An 18,315-nucleotide genomic window follows, 5' to 3' on the forward strand; every position below is an offset into this window, starting at 1 on the left:
AGACTCTGCTTCCTGTTTCAGGAACGATAAGACTCACATCCAGTCTGATCTCATACATGTAGACGTCCAGAAAGCTGCTCTCACACAGAGCTAGTCAGTAAAAAAACAAGTCTATGAAAACAGCGTCTGAACATGTTGAATATCTGAGATTAGATCAATAAACTGTTTTCAGTTGTATCATAGAAGACAACTTTAAAAGTTTTTAAGTTTTTAAGTTTAAATGTAAGAACTAAACTTTGTCAGTTTTAAACTCTGTTTCTACTGTAGTTTTTTTCTCTGGTCAGTAAGGGTCCCCATCAAATGTTTAATTTTAAACATTTGATGAATCCATTAACGATGAGTTTAAGATGTTATTGAGGTGAAGGGATTTTAGTGTCTGTTAAAGCTCTGAAATATTTTCAGTTTTATTCAGTTATTTAATCAGTTTACTCAGATTTGGAGTAAAATTAATTTGGGGTGTTTCATTTGTATCTTAAGAGGACCTTTATTTTCAATTTAAAGCTATAATGTGTAATTATTCCACATTAAAATGTCTAAAAACAACTAGACCTATGTTATATATGTTGTTGAGTTGTGTACTTACATTATCCCAAATGTTTCCAACAATGTTCAAACTCAGAGAAATCTGTAATTTAATCAAAGTAACGGACCGTTTCATTTGGTCGCCTGTCGATGACGTCATACCTCCTCTACCAAAGAGTAAACACGCACCAGATGCATACGGCGGCGCTGTGTTTGTCCGCTACAATGGCGTCTACCAAAGAGTAACTTACACACATACAAGATAATACATCGGTGTTGTGGTTGTTCCACACAAACTGTTATAAATGGACTTTTATTCAGTTTTAAGCCACATTTTCATGATAAATTTAGGTGGTTTTTAACTATATCTTTTAGCTGGAAGAAGGATTTTAGTCATTGGACGTCTGGATCTTAAGTTATCAGAGAAATAAACTGGACAAACGTTAGCAGCAGCTCGGCTAACAGCCCCTCCAGGAAGTCCGGTGGTCACCAAACATCGTTGGAGAAACACTGATTTTTTAGGTGAAACAGTTTTATTCAGTGTTTTTACCTGTAATCTCCGGGTCCGTTTGTTCTGGAGAGGAGGAGACCTCTGCGGGTAAAAACATCCTGAATGATGAACACTGGAGTAATCCTATCCCACTGAAGCTGGTTATTTAACAACAAAGACAACAACTCCCATGATCCCTTGCTACTTCACACCGTCATCACACTCCGTCTGTTGTTATTGTTTTGATTGAGACGCCTAGCGGCTGAAATTACATGTTGTGCATTTAAGTGCAAATTCAGGGGTTGACTTCAGATTCAAGGTTATTTAACGGATTATAATAATGTTTTAATGGTTTATCAGCACATGTTAAAGCTTTTTAAATTAGTTTTAATCATTTACGTCTAAACTTTGTCAGTTTTAAACTCACACTCAGTGGACAATATTCATGTTTGAACACTGATGAACTCATATAGAGGAATGTGTGTGTGTGTGGGTGTGTGTGTGTGTGTGTGTTAAATACAAACACACTCGACATGTGAGAGAATGAGAGAAGTGTGCGGATTGAGTAACAGCAGAGTAAACAGTTTTGTCAGAGCTGTTTGAAAGAAGAACCAACAGAATTATTTACACATTTTTCTTTGTCAGCCGTTCATCAAACCGACAGTTTATTCATAAAGTCTCTGACCACCAGGAGGACGAATCACGAAGCTGCTCAGAGACGTATCCAGTCCATACTATGATGAGATCACTGTATATAAAGCTCATATTTACCATGAAATCAGCTTCATTCATTCATTTATTTATTTATTTATTACAGTCGGTGAAAAGAGGTTTTCCTCCTGTTCATACTGATATTAAAAGATCTCCTTCAATGTAAGTGATGGAGACCATCATCTGTGTTTTAATATTTAATATTTCACTGATTGGATCTTTATGAACTGAGTTGTTTCTCTAAACTCGAAGCGTCAGGAGGAACTTTTGCTCTTTAAATCTTTAAAGTGACGCCGCTAACGTGGCTCAAACGTTGTGTTTTATGTTTCGATTCTTTCTCTGAACGTCTTCTAAAAGAAACTTTGATGAACTGCTGACGGCAGCGAAATAAAAAGCCTCAGTCAGACTGTACAGACTTCTGTTTTTGTGACCCAATAAAACCACACACGCCCTCAGTTATTACATCTGCTGACTCAGCTGCTCGACTTTCTCTTCACATGTTCATCACGACAGTTTCACAACTGAAACTCACAAGTTTCCCCCCGAACGTTCAACAACACAGAGACGAATGAAATATTTCAGGGAATTTAAGTGTAAAAGTACAAATTTACAAATTCAGACGTACGAAAGTTCTGTAAAAAAGGGGAAATTACTACGTAATACTGAAACTTAAATACCACAGAACATATTCAACTGAAATATTTGACTTTGAAAACCATCTTTCTGACTTTTAAGTTATTTCAAAAGCTTTATTTCCAGTATATATTTATTTTAGGGATCTTAAATTCAGGTAGAAAATTCACGTTTTCCTTTTAGCATCAATTTGATTTTTGAAGTTTTTCACTTCTCTTGTATTTTTAGATCAGAAATGAGCTTTTTGAAATACAGAAATATGAATATAGCTTCTGAATTTAAGAACTCTAAAATAAATATATACTGGAAGTTTAATAATTTACAGTTTTTTCTGATCGGTTCCCTGCAGGGATCAATACTGAGTCCACATGTTATAAAACTCTTCACACAGTCGACACAACAGCAACAATTAAGCATCAAACTGTGACACATTTGTTTTCACACAGAAAGCATTCAGTGACTACAGCCTTCACATGTCTTCAATACTTTTCTCACTCAAACACAAACAAGCAACAAAACTCTGGATCTGCAGCACATTTATACACTATATTATAAACCTGGAGCCTTGAACGCAGCACGGGCAGATCCATTGGACGTAAGGAGTTAATATTTACTGATTTACAGATGTTAAACATGGTCAAAGTTCCAAAACTTGAGGTGAACACATAAAGAAATGCTGCCTGCAAGTCAAAAGTCAGGGTTAAACCTGCTCTGATGCTTCGTTTGTAAAGTTACTTCCTGCCCGAACTGACGCTCCGACATGTACGTATGTCTTTATATTAGAGTAAAGAAGGAGAAAAAGAAGTGAAATCCTGCTACTATAGTTTGTTTACGTAGCCTCCGGAGCCGGAGGAAGCTTCCTGAAAGCTGACCAATCAGAACAGAGTGGGCTCATCAGGAGGCGGGCCTTAAAGAGACAGGAGCTAAAACGGCCTGTTTCAGACAGAGGCTGAACTGAGGGGCTGCATAAAGGACCAGTAGAAGATAAATAAGGAGTTTTTAACTGGTAATCATGCAAAGATATTCCAGTAGAGCCCCAGAATATAAATATAGAGCTGGAAATGTGCAGAATATGTTCTCTTTAATGAAAGACTTTGAAAGTAGGTGACTGATAAACCGGTTAAACAAGAAGGCACAGCTTCAGGTGTCGGATCAGCGTCTTGGTGTCTTTGATGTTGTTAAAGTCATCAGGTAGTTTCTCCCTCTGACGATAAACCAACCAGACAACCAGACCTTCAGAAGTTTGGATATTAACGTTCCTTCTGAATGTGGCGTCACGTCTCGTTAGCTGCAGCTGGACGTATCCAGTGAAGTGAGGGTGAGTTAAATACAGAAGCTGCTTCGTAATAAAACTAACGTAACGTTTTACAGAACAGTCACGCTCACATAACCGTGAAGCAACAACAGATCAGAATTTATTCACCAGCAACGGTGAAAAAAAACACAAATATTTAATTAATTAAAATTATTTTTGTAATCTTGGGTTGTTTGATTCATTACGTTCAGTCGTTTATTCAGTAGAAACAGTAGAAACATGTCAAACAGGTGAAATCTTCTGTTTCAGTTTCTAGAAACTGAAACAGAAACACAGATTGAAACACTAGTTGACTGGAAACAGGTGAAATAATCTCGCCTCATTGGATGATTACGTTACGGATTCACCAAAAATCCCAAAACAAGACATTTAAAAAAAAAATCCTGTGTGCACAAGATGAAAAAAGTATTTATTTTACTCATATAAAGAAGATTTTAGGACTCGGCAACAAACTGAATCAGCAGTTAAAGCAGCGATCCTGTTTTCATTGTTGTCAGATTCTCCTGATATTAAACTAACGAGATCTGCTGTTAATAACTCAACACAGACTCAACCTTTGTCTGATTGTTAATCCAGATTTGACTAAACTACAGTGTGTTTGTTCATCGTGATGAAGGAACATGTCAGCAGACGAGTTTTTAATCAGATTTATCAGCTTTGATACAAACACAATACTTGTTAATAGATCAGTTCATCGTTGGTTTGGATCCAAACATGAAGACAAACAGAGAAAATCAGCAGAACGGTCAGTTATTTTCCCCTTTGACCTCAAAATTATGATCATCAGTGACCTCTGACTCACAGCTGTGTGTGTGTGTGTGTGTGTGTGTGTGTGTGTGTGTGTGTGTGTAAAGCAGAGTTAATGAATACTGTGTCAGCTCTTTTGTTAGGTGCATGTGTGTGTGTTTACCAGCTGACTGATGACTCCCAGCTACAGGAATGTAGACACACACACACACACACACACACACACACACACATATTGACACTAATAACGTCCTTGTTGAGTGAAAAGTGACATTTTTTTTATAGAGCAGCGATTAAAAGTCAAGAAACAGGAAGTAGTTTGACATTGAAATAGAAAGTGAGAGTTTGACCTTCACCAGATCTCCAGTGTGTGTGTGTGTGTGTGTGTGTGTGTGTGTGTGTGTGTTAAACACTGAGAGCTGGTTAGCTTAGCGTAGCATTAAATCCTGAGTCCTGTGTGTGTTTCAGGTTAGTGAAAGATGCTGCTGTGATTTAAATGTTCATAAACATGTTGAGACTTTATGTTTCTAACAGAACAGATTCACAGTTTAGTGAATTTAGTTGAATATGAAGGTAATTTCCAGCAGATAGTTGATGATTGTGACTGAATGTCTGCTGATACATGAGAGGAACAAACTGGTTCTTACCCTGAAAATATGGTGAACCATGTAGCTCAGTGAGCATGTTGACATGTATGTGCATAAACACGTATGATCAAATTCTGTTTTTAATGCGTTGTGTTCTTCTGTAAGTTGTTTCCATGTGTGTTAAACTCTACAGTAACTCACCCACTGAACGGATGGTTGTAAGTGTGTCCATACGTACCTTATATTTACTTTACATCACCGGAGTTCATCTGCTCACTATTTTCATCAAATATTATTTATTCACAAATCAAAATTCAGAGCTGAGTGTCCGTATCAATACAATATATTGATTCCATATCTGATATTTATTGAACTATTTCTTTGTCTTTTATTCCAGCTTTTAGTTACACGATGCTGTTAACTTTGTATACATATTTCATTTTGAACCACATTATCAATCAATCAATCAATCAAACTTTATTCATATAGCACCATTTCATACAAGTCAAATGTAATTCAAAGTGCTTTACAAGTGACTGACAAACGTTCAGGATGGATAATATGGATTTTGAGACTAATGTTCACCAAAATAAGTAAAAAGCCAAAAAAAAAAAAGAGTTAATTGAATAAGACAACAATAAAAGATGAGTAGTTATGATAATAAAAGATAATACAAGCAATAAAAATAACAATCAAAGTAAAAGTGATAAAATACTACACAAATAAATAGATAAATGTTAATAAAACAAAATAGAATAACATAAATAATGATGATAATAAATAAATGAGGAGGTGTATAATAATAAAACTATAAAGTTATATTATGTCACACTATGAAATAATTTCAGGATAAAAAAAATGTTTCTTCTATTTAGTCAAAAAAACAAGATAAAGCTGAGATGTCCTGCTCAGCTGAACGCTCCTTAAACGCATCACCACTCTGACCTTTCCACGCGCCCTCCCTCTGTGATTGCGACATTTCCGACCGCCCCTGAACGCATCGCGCTGCGGGGCTGTTTGTCTCTGCGGGTTCAGTGAAGTCTGATCGGAGGAACCGGAGAGCCGCTTCATCTGCAGCCGGCCGGAGCTGCGCTTCTCTCGGCGAAGATCTGACTTTGTGTCCGCCGCTGGTGACGCTTCAGCCCGGGTTGAGTTGACAGTTTGAGCCGCTGATCCGCCACCATGAGTCCCATCTGTGAGTACAGACACACGGACCGACGACGGAGCTCAGAAAGCTTTTATAAGTCAGTTTGAATCTGCAGAACTGTGGAGTTGAGATGTTTTAAAGAGCATAAAAGTTAAAAATGTTCATGTTTTATATTGCAGAGGGTTGAAACAGCTGATCCTCCTGGTTTCCTCTCAGTTTTAACACTAACAGTCAGAATCACAGTCCTCATTTTAAGAATTATTTCTATTATAGAATAATGCTGATTATTCTTTAAAATATCACAAAATGTAAGAATGTCCTTCTCTAAAGTCTTTAAATGTCCTTTGTTGTCTCACTAACATCTAAAAACTCAAACATATTCAGTTTATTTTGATATAAAAGAGAGAAAAGTATCAAATCATCACAACTGAGAAGCTGAAACTGGGATTTTTTTTGTCAGTTTTTCTTTGCAAACAACGATTTGAGTATCAGAATAGTTGCTGTGTATTAATGGAAGTGACTGAGCTGCATGTCGATGTGTTTAAATGTGATAGTTTGACCTGCTGCTGATCAGCAGAACGTCATTAGAGCTGCAGACACTCACAGACTCTTTATTGATTTGCTGTCATGAAAACTTTTATGAATCTCTGACTGCAGAGTTTTCTGGTGACTTTGACTCTTTAGTGTCTTCGAGGCAGCGAGAAAAGTCACAGATTAACTGAATGTTTCTCAACCTTCAGGTCAGACACTGATACTGCAGATACTGATTATCAATCAGTCTGCTGCTCGTTTTCTCTCTATTGATCGTTGGATGTAGATATTCATCACAATAAGTCTGAGGTGATAAATATTCACATTTAAGAAGCTGGAGGCTGATTTTTTATGTTTGAATGATTTAAATGATTCATAGATTATCAAAATTACTGCTGATTCATTCAAGCGATCGATGAATCTGCTATTTATAACTGGAGCTCTGAGTTTTATTACAGCTCAGGTTTTACTTTCCAACCATCAGTGTTATTGATTATTTTAACTTTGTTCTCAGTGAAGTAACATCTGAGATCAACAGGAAACAAAAACCAGCAGTCAGCTGCCAAAATATAAATATGTATGTCCTCAAATGTCTCGTTTAGTTCACAACACAAAGATATTCAGCTTCCTGTCCTTCAGAAACCAGAAAATATTCACATTTAAGAAGCTGAAACGAGAGAATTTGGACATTTTTTATCTTAAAAAATGACTCCAAACAATTAATTTATAAAAAAAATAGTTGCTGATTAATCAACTGATTGTTGCAGCTCTACTTTAAATCTTCTGTTCAAATGATTTAAGAAGCTTGAGAAGCTAAATATCATCATGGCTGCTTCACTGCTGCCCAGAAACACCAGAAGAAGAAGAAGTCGGACTGATCAGTCTGGATTTAAGTGACTCTGCTGCAGATGTGAAGAGTCTTTGTGTGTGAAATATTTGAGCGTTCGAGGTGACATCAGCTGACTGCAGACGCTTTGTGTTTTCCTGCAGTCAGAGAAACATCTCTGACTGCAGCCGCTGTGCTGCGTTCACTGACTGCAGTGCTGCGTTCACTGACTGCAGTGCTGCGTTCACTGACTGCAGTGCTGCGTTCACTGACTGCAGCGCTGCGTTCACTGACTCCATCAGGGATTTTAAATTAAGGCTGCAAACAAAAAAGCAGATTAAAGTCCAGCTGTCACTCTCTCTTTTGTCTTTTCTTCACTTTCTCCTGTTTCCTGTCCTCCTCCTCCTCCTCCTCCTCCTCCTCCTCTTCCTCCTCCTCTTCCTCCTCCTCCTCCTCCTCCTCCTCTCTCTTCACTCGGTCAGTTTGTTCTGCAGAAACACTGAAACTCTGCTGGATGAAGTTACAAAATGAAATAAGCAGAGAAAACTGAATGAATGAATGAAGACATAAATGCAAACTTTGGGAAATTAGCTTTGACCTTCCTCCTCCTCCTCCTCCTCCTCCTCCTCCTCCTCCACTCGGGGGGGGGGGGTTTCACTTGCTGACTCGGACATTTTAACTTCCTGCTGAACGACAGAAAAAAAGGAATGACAAAACTTTCGACTGAACTTTTTCTCGTCCTGAACAGGAACGTCTTTGACCTTTGACCCCTTTACTGTCGGACAACTGTGATGTTGACGACCTGAACGCATTAATAATCTCACTTTCATCACGCTGGTAAAGAACAGTCCATCAATAAGTCATGAGTCATCTTTTTAAAAGACAAACATAAATGCAACATAAACAACATTAAAACCAACAATTTAAAATATCTTTTATTTCATTTTCACAGATCAACAAGTCAAACAGGTTTAATCTCCGTTTTTTAAATTATAAAATAGACTCATAGTCGTCCTCCTTCATCTGACGTTGTTGTTCTGGTTTGATCAACTACTCTAAGTCTTCTCTTTGATAAAAAGTCGCTTCTCATTTCCTTCAGATTTAAGAGAAAACAAAAAAGCCATAAATGAGCTTTATTACATCAAACTGTACAAGCTCAGATAATCCTGATAGAAGATCAAAGCTGCAACTAATGAATATTTTAATTACTGATTAATTGATAAGTTGTTTGGTTGTTTTGTCCACAACTCAAATATATTCAGTTTCACATTTAAGCAGCTGGAATCAGAGAATTTAGACATTTTTTCTGTAAATAAAGGACTCTGCAGCTTTTTGAGTAAGTGAAGAGTTGTTGTTTAAAGGAATAATCCCACATTTTTTCTTGCAGAGCGTTCAGATTGATTCTTCTCTCATGTCTCATGTAGATGATGCTAAATACGAAGCTACAGCCAGCAGACGCTTAGCTTAGCTTAGCATAAAGAAAAGTCCAGCAGCTCTTATTCCAGGTTCAGACTACGTGGTACCAGCTGACAGATGTAGAGCATCAGATGACGTCTGCGCTGCATCACGACGTCCCGACAAAAAAGACGAGAGACAGAATTTTATTTACCGTCTCTCTCCATAAAACAGAGCGCTCTTCCACGCAGAGGAAGTTTTTGGCGCTATGGCAACCAAACAGCCAGCATCATACACATCGCTTCGGACGCCATAGTTTGTTTACATTCTTGTTCCTAGCTCCGCCTTCTGGTGACATCACACAGGTCGTGAAAGACGGCAAGCTACGATTGGTCGGGTGCGTCTCTCGGCTGTCTAATCTGACACGGTGACACGTTGTCTGAACCCGACATAAAGCTCAGTGATCAACATCTTACATCAAACCGCTGTGACTTAACAGAGTCTCCTCATGATGTAACACGTAACCGCCATGAAAGAAAAGGTCAAATACAATAAATAATTCAATAAAAGTGTTTCCATCATGATAAACTAACAGAGATTCTTCCAGTGATGGACAGGAAGTAGGAATATCAACCTTTTAACTGAGTCCTGATTGTTTAACAGCCTCATTAAACGGTGAATCGTCAGTTTTATACTTTGGCTTTTGCACAGAAGGAAGCGTTAAAGTATTTCTCAAAATGTTGACGAACTTGTACTAAAGCTCAAACTAAACTGCAGCAAGTTGTCGGACCTGCAGTTATAAATGTCAGAAATAAAAAGCAGCATAAAACAATTATACAATATATATATATACCTTTAAAGGCTTATTAAACTACAGTAAACATCAGGGTGAAAGTACGTTAAATCTCCAAGCAAACAGGAAGACAGTCGGACAAAATCTATAAAATAAATAAATGTGTTAGAACTTGTTTTTTAATAAAACAACTTATATCGACGCCATCTGTCTGTAACTTCCTGCCTTTATATTTACATTTTAGACACTGAGATGCCTTTCTAATCCACAGTTTATCTCCATGACAACCACACACACACACACACACACACACACACACACACACACACACACACACACCTGACCTTGACCAGTTAAAGTTTTACTGCAGTGATCATTAGCTGCAATAAAACCGAGTCATGACGGAAAAGAACAGACACTCCCTTCCTGAGAACTGACAGGCTTTATGACCCTGAACACACCATCATGTCCGACTCACAAATGCTTTTTGGGCCGCAGGAGGATTTTTCGCTGCAATACCGCGAGTGACCACTGGGAAAAATTGGCTGCAAGGCTGAGCGGCGGCGCCCGATCCAGCTCTTATTATACATCCATGAGTTATACTTAATGAATATATATATTGATATATTGAACGTATCGACAGTAATAATTGTGTCAGTTGTTTTCCTACAGTCGTCGTTTCATTCATTCAAATTTTACGGTAATTTTACGTTAATGCCACGGCGCACTAAGAGGCATTTCCTGTATCTGTGTCACATGGGTTTCGCCACTGCCCCGCCCCTTTAGGAGACCAGCGGCAGGTCCATAGTCTGTTCACGCCAACGGGAGACGTGAACGTGAGCGCAGATTACGACCAATTCTTCTCCACTAAAAGTCACCAAAGTAAATACTGGACCCACTTTTCACAAGCTACATATCCTCTGAACATTCTGACAATAAAACGACAACCTTCATTTAATTCACATGAAAATAAACCTGAACACCACAGTAAGCTGTGTGTTTGTGTTGTTTGCATGTTTTGTTTATCATTTTGTTGTCATGAACTTCTGTTTTATCTCTCATGGTGGGGGGCTGCTAAATGCTAACTATCCAGGCGCTAATGCTAACGTTAGCTCAGCCATGCTTCTCCCTTCTTCCCGGCTCATATAATCAACATAATGCGATTTAAATAAAGATTAAACACACCGAGGCTGGTAATGTTGTGTATTTGCAGCTTGTTTTAAGGCTGTGTTGTATCCTGGGTGCTCGCAGGTTGAGTTTGCGGGGCTGCAAAGGCAAAGCTAGCCTGTTTGCTAGCATGAGTCGTGTCTAGAACTGTGCCCACTTATAAACCCTCGTCTTTGTTTGGTGGATTTACATCTGTTCATTTATTGAACTGTTCAGGTAGATGTTTGAGATTGTAAATCTAATTAAGATTAAATTTGTATTTTCTTTATTTGAAGAGTCAGTTTTTCATTTTACACAGAAGAACTTCCAGCTGTAGCTGCTGCTGTTGCTCATCAGAGTCCTACATGTCCTGCGAGACCTTATTCTCATACCAGTGCAGGAAGTCGGGATTGATTTCAACACTGACCTTCATTATGGTTCGCATTGTTTTTATTGTTATGAAAAGAAACAACTGTGACTTCTTTTAACATGTAAAGACACATCATGTTTCCATCACTCGTGTTTTCTTCAAACTACAAAAAAGACATTTTAGGTTGAATTAGCTTGAAATTATAAAACTTATATAGAGTATTTGAGTGAAGTTATTGACAAAGTTTCAGTGTTGTAGTGTTTCTCAGTGTTTTAAAACTTTATTCAACCAGCTCTGTCATCATACAACCGTCCTGAGTTGTCTGATGACGCTCACAGGTCGTAAAATCCCATCTATCTCACATGACTGCTGGTGACCTTTGACCTGCGGCGGTGTCGTGTGATCTTGTGGGAAACTGTGTTCTGATTTCATCACTACAGTGCAGTGAAAGGTTTTTAGGAGAATTAATGGATGTACAAAATGTTTGATTTGGAAACAGACCAGAGTTCATCATCTGTTTCCTTTTCTTTCTAAACTTTTTTTTGTTTTCTATAAACTTCCTCCAGTGGTTAAACCAGACTTCTTCACCATGACATCATGTTTTTCTGACCTGAACCTGAAGTTGCTGAAATACAACCATAAAAACCACAGTAACGCTTTACTGTCTCTAAAACTGATATTTTCAGTGAGAAAATGAGCCACTGGTTACTTCTGCAACCATTAACATCACATAATATTACTTTTAAAGGAGACATATTCTGCTCTTTGTGGTTTTCTGTTATTTATATCCTGTTATGATGTCGGATGTTAAACATGGTCAAAGTTACAAAACTTGAGTGTGTAGAAATGCTGCCTGCAAGTCAAAACTCAGGGCTTCAACCTGCTCTGAAAGATTTGTTTGCGTTGATTTTTTTCTACCTTGCTGACAAGTTGACGTCAGATTGTCGCACATGAATGGTCTTCCTGAAAGCTGACCAATCAGAACAGAGTGGGCTCATCAGGAGGGCGGAGCCTTAAAGAGACAGGAACTAAAACGGCCTGTTTCAGACAGAGGCTGAACTGAGGGGCTGCATAAAGGACCAGTAGAAGATAAATAAGGAGTTTTTAACTGGAAATCATGCAAAGATATTCCAGTAGAGCCCCAGAATATAAATATAGAGCTGGAGATGTGCAGAATATTTCCTCTTTAATAATAAACAACACACAGCTTCAGGTGTCTTTGATGTTGTTAAAGTCATCGGGTAGTTTCTCCCTCTGAGGATAAAGATTTTTTGTGACAACCAGACCTTCAGAAGTTTAGACATTAACGTCCCCTCTGTCGTCTGAATGTGGCGTCGCGTTGTGTGAGCTGCAGCTGCAGTTTAATGTGGCGCGCAGCCAGCGGCGTTTACCCAACAGCCCCACATTCCTCTTTGGGGCAAAGATAATATTACATTTCTGTGAACAGCTGTTTTCTCTCACAAACGATGCTGAGTCAACAGTTTTTTACTTAATGAAGGACAGATGCAGCGTGGGTAACTGTGACTTCACTCGGAGGAGACGGTTTTCTCTTAAATGTCCCTTCAGGATCAATAAAGTATCATTTTTATTAGTTATCAGGATTTATTGATCGAGTGTTCAGCTTTACATAAAGTTATACTGGTGTTATACTGGTGTCCTCATGGTTTCACTCTCAGACTTCTCCATGTGACTGTCCTCCGCCTGCAGGCAGACTTATGCAACCTGCTGTTTATTATTATGGGATGTAAAAGTGAGCAGTGAAGTCCGTCCTGTACATGTCCTGAATGTTAACTGTGCATAAATGAAAAAGCTTTCAGAGGGAAACAGACCTGACTGGGACAGAAGAAACTGACCCATTGACCCAAACTGGGTGAAGCTTTAACCCAGTGATGTTTAGGGTGTACTTCTGGGCCAGCATGCGTCATGTGACCTTCAGTTCTGACTGCGGCCGCCATACTGACAGACACGACTGACGCCGTCGGCTGTTTGGATCAGAGTTACGCCGCCGAGCAGCTTGTTTGAAGTTATTTAACAGTAAAGTCTTCTAATTTTAGCTCAAGTTATCTAATAATAATCTTTTCCTTCCTCTAATTTCACAAACATATCCTGACAGAGTTTGGGATTTAGCTCCAGTCTCCCTCCTGATGCTGACAGCAGCCTCTGGACTGTGATAATCAGATAATCAATCATCACGGACCAGCGGAGACGCTATCGCTTTAAACTGTGAGACGAGACGTTAGAGAGAGAGGTGGCTGATGGGACTTTGGAGCCACTAAAGTTGTTCTTTATCAGAGCAGCTCGGCCTCATCAATCATCTACTCTGATGGGTCTTATAGAGACACACGACCGTCCTCAGACTGAGAAATATGACGTGAAGTAGATTTACTCTGTTCAGGTGTCACTGTCAGTGATTTACAGGAAGGAGGAGCGACACACTGTCCAGACATGAAAATATAATAATATAAAACATACATACATCCTCTTCCACGGAGCCCGCCATGTTTCTACAGGAGCCCAGAGCAGACAAACCAAACACCGGCTCTAGAGAGGGTCTCATGTTTCCGCTGTAGGTTCTCCTACATGCTTGGGAGGCGGGAGGAGGGATATTCAGTATTCAGTTGCTAGATGCCATGAAATCCTGCACACTGGTCCTTTAAAACATTTTTATCATACGGATGAGTTTGTATCTTCTTGCGTCTCTCCGTTCTGTCTGATCACACACTTTGAGGTGTTTGCATGTGTGTTTTGAACTTTTGGCTAATTGTTTCCTCCTGCTTCCAGTCTAAGCTAAGCTATAACCAATTCCTGGCTCCAGCTCTCAGACATGAGATCGATCATCTGAACATCTCGATCTTACAAAGAAAGTTTTTTTTTCCAAAATGCAACAAACAGAAAGCAGAAATCGGAGTAATTACATAATATAATCCTTGACTGAACATCAACACGCAATAAATCAACTTTCACATGAACAGAAAACTGTTAATCAGGCTTTAATGAAAGACGCTGCCCAGTTGCATTATGGGAAATGTAGGAGTAAGATCAGGATGTTTCTCTGCTGCTCTGAGCTTCATCGTTCTGCTTTTGAATCTGTCTCTAGTTGTAATATTAAATCACTGAAGTGCTGCTTTAATGAGACGTCCGTTAACACGAGGATCTTATTTCCTTGAAACGAGTTGAAACTCTGGGAATAAAAAAGTCTAAATCATTAATCAGCTCAGTGTGCAGCTCTGTGGGAAACTGCAGCCTCTCTGACGTCGAGCAGCCTGTCGAGAGATGTTTCTACATCAAACCGTCCACTTATCATTCCTGCAGATTCCCAGTAAAATTCCACGTCCGCTGTCTGAGACACTCTGTGTTCCCGTCTGACCAGAGACAGTCACAGTGTGTAAACACAACACAGATGCTGTGTGTGTGTGTGTGTGTGTGTGTGTGTGTGTGTGTGTGTGAGTTCATCTTTTAAATGCCTCGATCCCTCCGCGGAGGACAAGTTGTCTTCGTTCTCTACTTGAACTTCACTGTTTTTTTTCAGTTGCAGTTTCATTGAAGGAAGAAACAGATTTATCTGTAAAGAGACGAATAATCTGGTTTTGAATTTATTTATTTATTTATTTAAACAGAAATCATCCGTGTGAACTGTGAACAGCCCGTCAGTCCTCAGCTGATTAATGAGACAGTGTCATTCATATATTGTGTCACTGAATGAGACTTTTTTTCATTTTATTTCTTATTTTAACACAAAATTCATACATTTCCAGTCAGTGAAGAACAGCAGGACCGACACTCTTCGTCTGACTGATTCCTGCAGTATGAAGACCGGTGATGTTTTATATTTTTCTTAAATGTCAGTACAGTAACATACTGAGATGGATTACAGCAGGGGTCAGAGGTCAGGTTCAACCGTGGGCCGACGCTGCACAGACATGTTTCTGTTTGTATAAATTAGTTTCAGGCTCTGAGGGTGAACGTCATAATTAGTGTTAATGATCCAGAACAGTTTTGTTATTGATACAAATCTGCATTTAAAAGTCTGTGTGAAGCTTCTATTCAGCTTCATCAGTCTGAGTTAGTCATATCAAGTGGATATCTGACACATTTACAGTCTTTTTAGCATCAAATTCCCTCTTTGTGTTTCCTCGGACAGTGTTTCCCTGTTGAGCTGCAGGTATGAACAGGAGGAATGATTACAGCAAGAAAAACATTGTGAAAATTGTGAACTCGTCCTTTAAGTCTGGTCTTGTAGCGCATGTTTCCACGTGATGACAGTGAACGTGTCACAGCCAGGCGGATATTTAATTTTAATTCTGATGGAAACATGTTTGTGATGAAGGACGAGTCAGTCAGAGGAGCTGGTCTATCTGTTGGGACTCGAACCTGCAACCTTTGAATCTCTGCTGCTGTTTAAACACAAGTCCAGCATGTTGTCCTTTAGGCTCAGCTGATAGGTGTAATCAATAGTGAACACTGCGGGGTGGAAACACGCTGACAGCAACATATAGACGGAAAATAAAAGCATCAGATGTGCTGCTGTTAGCAGCTCCTGTCTGCAGTGTATTCTCAGACAAGTTCTACTGGTTTTATGGAGGTTTACTGGTGATTGAGTGGAAGGAATTAGTCTGATTCATGTTCTTATAGATGATGTTTTTGACTGACAGTTCAAATCTTGGATCAACATGAAACTCTCTGTATTAGAACTGTATTAGACGACATCCGGCTCAAAGCTACAAGATTGTGGACATAAAGACTTCAGGAGAAAAGTCAACTAACGACTCTCGAGATGCGTTCAAGTAACAAACGTCAAGTTTTTGTTAAACAGTCTCCGTTAAAAGTCGTGTGAATCAGCTGTTAGCGGTTCTTGTCTGCAGTGTAACATGATGTTCAGACAACGATCACTGATCACTGAACAAAACTTCATCATGTGATGATTCTCAGGCAGGTTTTCTCTGGTTTCTAAGTGGGTTCATGGTGGTTTACTGGTGGTTTACTGGTGGTTTACTGGTGGTTTACTGGTGGTTTACTAGTGGTTTACTGGTGGTTTACTGGTGGTTTACTGGTGGTTTACTAGTGGTTTACTGGTGGTTTACTGGTGGTTTACTGGTGGTTTACTGGTGATGGACGTCAGAGATAATAATAATGATCCTCAGGAAGTGTAAGTCACACTGAATGTCATCGATATGTGTTTCACGTCTGTTTCTTCAGATCTGACGTGAGTTATGACTCCCAGAAGGACTTTTGACTCTTCTTCACCTCATACTTTATCTTCGCTTCACCTTCAACTCTCGGCCCCCCCCCCCCCCCCCCCCCGGGGGAGACTCTTCTGACTGTGTTGGTGCCCTGTGGCAGCAGTTTGTCATGAAATAGAGATTAAAAAGAAAAAAGGAAATGATGATAAATTTTGAGCAGGAAGTCAGCGATCATTCATTAAATGATTCCTGTTTTTATTTTTGGGTGGACTGACTGTTCTTGACTGTTTCCTTTAGCAGACATACATCAGCTGACTATCTGCACAACCATTAGTCATGAAACACACACACACACACACACACATATATGCTGACTGTCCACCCATACAGAGGGTCAAGGCTGAGGTCTGTGCTGCCCTCTGATTGGATATCTGCTTCTCTTCCTGGTTTCCTGTTTGTGTTTTGTGACGCTGAAAGGTCGCAACCTCTTTACCTTCACACAATGTTTAAATGTTGAAGATCACGTGAAGGTGAAGAGCTGAAGACTCTCCGAGGGATAAAACATATTTACACTTACAGATTTTAAACTTTCCTCTTTGTTTATTCTTTTATTTATTTATTTTTAGCAGCTGATGATGTGAGTGAATGATGCTTTTATTCTTCCTGCATGTTCCTAAACGCTCAGCTGATGGTCTGGTTCATATATTTAGTCCTTTCTGCAGACTTTACTCTAAAGAACAGGTTCACAATTATTCAAATGTGTGTTAAACCAGCAGTCAGGTGTCTGTAATCATTCCTCCTGTTCATACTGGATATTAAAAGATCCTTCAAATGTGTTTTCAATGTTAGTGATGGAGGATAAAATCCACAGTGTGTCCACACAGTCATTTAAAAGTGTGTGTGAAGCTTCTATTCAGCTTCAGCAGTCTGAGTTAGTCATATCAAGTGGATATCTGACACATTTACAGTCTTTTTAGCATCAAATTCCCTCTTTGTGTTTCCTCGGACAGTGTTTCCCTGTTGAGCTGCAGGTGGAAGTATAGTAACAAAAAGAGGGACTTTGGCACTAAAAAGACTGTAACGTTGAAAGATATCTACTTGATATGACTCATTTGAACGCTGAAGCTTCATATTAGCTTCAGATAAACTTTGAAATACATTTTTTGCATTGTAAGGTCATTATGAAGGGATCTTCTAATGGTCAGTATGAACAGGAGGAATGATTACAGCAAGAAAAACAGCTTTAATGTTCATTTGATGACTGACTGTTGGTTTAAGACACACTTGAAATATTGTGAACTCGTCCTTTAAGTCTCGTCTTGTAGCGCATGTTTCTCAGAGTTCACGTGATGACAGTGAACGTGTCACAGTCAGGCGGATATTTAATTTTAATTCTGATGGAAACATGTTTGTGATGAAGGACGAGTCAGTCAGAGGAGCTGGTCTATTTGTTGGGACTCGAACCTGCAACCTTTGAATCACTTCTGCGTGTTCGGTTTGTCTAGAAGTCGCTGACCTTCTCGCTCTCCGAGCCTAAACCTAACCAACCTAGCCGACGCAGGCAACGAGTCCTAAATGGTCCAAATTCAAGTGAAAGTCCGAGATGATTAAACTGTTGGACTCGTGATGTTTTCAGTGAGTTTTATCTGCAGAAACACACTCAGCAGAGAAGAAAAACTGCTTCATCTGCTCTCTGGAAGTAGTGAAATGACTGAACGTCTTCCAGGATTCAGCTGAGCTGCAGAGATGTTAAAACAGATTCACAATCAGGATCACGATCAGTTTTACCGGCCAAGTATGTTTACGCGTGCAAGGAATTTGAGTCCGGTTTCTAGTGGCTCTCGATGGAAGATACACAAACACAAACAAGCCAGAAACAAGGACGACGAAGCTGAACTGAGATACATAAACATTTAACATGT

The 18,315-nt window shown here is 39.2% G+C and overlaps 1 protein-coding gene across 2 annotated transcripts in view; it reads left to right on the forward strand.

Moving 5' to 3' along the window:
- Positions 1 to 18,315, forward strand: part of LOC137186589 (tumor necrosis factor alpha-induced protein 2-like) — a 64,566-nt gene that overhangs the window by 4,198 nt on the left and 42,053 nt on the right. Inside the window, exon 1 of one of the 2 annotated variants that reach the window (XM_067595632.1) lies at positions 5,994 to 6,200. The exons of the other annotated variant lie outside the window; for it this stretch is intronic. The gene's annotated coding sequence lies outside the window, so the exon portion shown is untranslated. Of the gene's footprint in view, positions 1 to 5,993; positions 6,201 to 18,315 lie in introns of those variants that run through there. 2 annotated transcript variants of the gene reach the window in all.

The sequence above is a fragment of the Thunnus thynnus genome, chromosome 7, assembly GCF_963924715.1.
Source record: "Thunnus thynnus chromosome 7, fThuThy2.1, whole genome shotgun sequence".
NCBI lineage: Eukaryota > Metazoa > Chordata > Actinopteri > Scombriformes > Scombridae > Thunnus > Thunnus thynnus.